The sequence below is a fragment of the Egretta garzetta genome, unplaced genomic scaffold (genome assembly GCF_000687185.1).
Source record: "Egretta garzetta isolate BGI_Z169 unplaced genomic scaffold, ASM68718v1 scaffold469, whole genome shotgun sequence".
Lineage (NCBI taxonomy): Eukaryota > Metazoa > Chordata > Aves > Pelecaniformes > Ardeidae > Egretta > Egretta garzetta.
In genome coordinates, this window is record NW_009260806.1 from 14,232 (window position 1) to 16,619 (window position 2,388).

Sequence of the window (2,388 nt, forward strand, 5' to 3'; positions counted from 1 at the left end):
TGGGTTTTCCCCCGAACCGTGCCCGCGCCTGCCTCTACGCCCCCCCCTTCCCAGAGAGGCTGCAAGAGCCTGGAGCGGGCGTCGCAGCAGCGGTCTCTCCATCTCTCCGGCTCTCGTGACCAGCGCTGGGGACAACCGCTGGTGGTGGCCGGAGGAGCTTTGCTGGCTCTTCCTGCAGCTGGGAATAAACCACGCTGCTCCTCAGCAGCTCAGCGCCTGCCTGCCGGTGCCGCTCTGGACCACTTTTGGGATGCAGCAGAATACATCCCGCCCTACTCTTAATTGCATGGCGAACGCAAGCGCTGTCGGGGCAGAGGCACGTGGCCTTCAGGAGCTTCGAGGATTGCTCTTTGCAAGCCACAGGCGTGTGTCTGCATTATTTACAAGCTTGTTTCAAATGTTGTGGAATCTATTAATCAGCATCTATTAATTAGGCTGTGGGGCATCTCCTCCGGGGAGCATTAGGGCTTTGAGTTAGCCCGCACGAAGCGGTGGGAATTACTCTCTGGGGAACGATGGCACGGTGGCTGGGAAATGGGGCTGGTGGATCTGATGGGTCTTGCTCTTCTCCAGCCCACCCCAAGCAGCCTCTTCTCCAGGGGGAGGCGGATTAAAGGCCTGAGTAGTCAGGGCAGCAGGAGGGTGGGTGCCCTCAACCTCCATGGCGCTGATTCTGTAGCTGTCTTCTGCGGGGGACTGCTGGCCTGCCCGGGCCGGGCACTAAACTCCTAGAACTCTAGGAACTCCTAGAAAGAGTCCAGAGGAGAGCTACCAGAATGATAAAGGGACTGGAGCATCTCCCCTACGAGGAAAGGCTGAGAGAGTTGGGCTTGTTCAGCCTGAAGAAGAGAAGACTGAGAGGGGATCTCATCAACGCATACAAATATCTTAAGGGCGGAAGTCAAGAGGACGGAAGCAGTCTGTTTGCAGTGGTGTCCAGCGACAGGACTAGGGGCAATGGATGCAAACTGAAACACGAGAGGTTTCAGTTGAATATGAGGAAGAACTTCTTCACTCTGAGGGTGGCAGAGCACTGGAACAGGCTGCCCAGGGAGGTTGTGGAGTCTCCTTCTCTGGAGATATTCAAAGCCCGCCTGGATGAAGTCCTGTGTAGCATGCTCTAGGTGAGCCTGCTTTAGCAGGGGGGTTGGACTAGATGATCTCCTGAGGTCCCTTCCAACCCTTACGATTCTGTGATTCTGTGAAACTGCTGCTCGAAACTCGGTGATTTCAATCTAAAATGCGCCAGCATGGGGGAAGCTTAATATTATGGGGGCTTCATAAAGCAATGACAACAGCAGGCTCCATCTAGTCCAGCAGAGCAGCACAAGGTCTTCCTCCAAAGGAGGCTTGTGCTCCGGTTTGTGCCAGCATCTCACAGAAATAATCCCTCCACCCTGGAGCTCCCTGGCTCGGGGTGGTGGCAGTGGGGCTGGGCACCCTGCCCGGGGAGGGACAAAAAAAAAAAAGAAATAAAAATCCCCTTTTGGGAGGAATGCCCCTAAATGAGTGGCTCCAGCCAGCTGCTCCTCTCCTCTGTTGTTTCCCCTTATTTTTGAAGGGGTTTCCTTGAATTTCTGGCTGGGGGGGCTCCATTTGCATCGGGGCAGGGGGGATGTTTCACCTCCACACCCTCCCAGGAGGCTCTGCCTGGTGTGAGCGGCCAGGAGCGATGCTCGGCGCCTCGCTCACACCTTTTGTTAAGCCCCCACAAATTACTGGCGTGTGGACCCAACCCCGACGTGGCCGGGGAGCCACCAACCAGCCCGGCTCTTGCCCTGGCGCCCACATTTCTAATCTGCTTGGCAGATCATTAAAAACCCACCGTGCCGCGACACATCGGCCTCTGTCTGTCCTCCGGCGCCACCAACGAGCGCGGCAAAGGCAGGAGGGGCAGGACCCCACGTTCACGCCTAGCCCTGGAGCCCAGGTTTGGTGCCCCCTCTTGGAGTTCAACGAGGAGAAGCACTGGGTCCAGCTCTGGGCTCCTCCAAGGCAGAGAGAGACATGGACGTCCTGGGGACAGCCCGTGAAGATGGTGGAGGGTCTGGAGCATCTCTCCGGGAGGAAAGGCGGAGGGAGCTGGGATGGCGCAGCCTGGAGCGTGAAGGCTCGGGGAGGTGGCGTCAGGGTTCATCAGAACCTGCTGGGGGAAGAGGGTGGAGCTGAGCTCTTCCCAGGGGTGCCCAGTGCCAGGACCCGAGGTGACAGGCGCAGCCCCCACCCCACCACAGCCCTTGCCAGCTGAACACCAGGAACCGCTTCTTGTACGAGGGCGACCAAGCATGGCTTGGCCAGGGCAGCGGCAGGGTCTCGGTCCCTGGAGATGCTCACAGCCGCGGACACGGCCCCCGGCACCCGGGGGGCCTGCCCAAGCCGGGGGCCCCC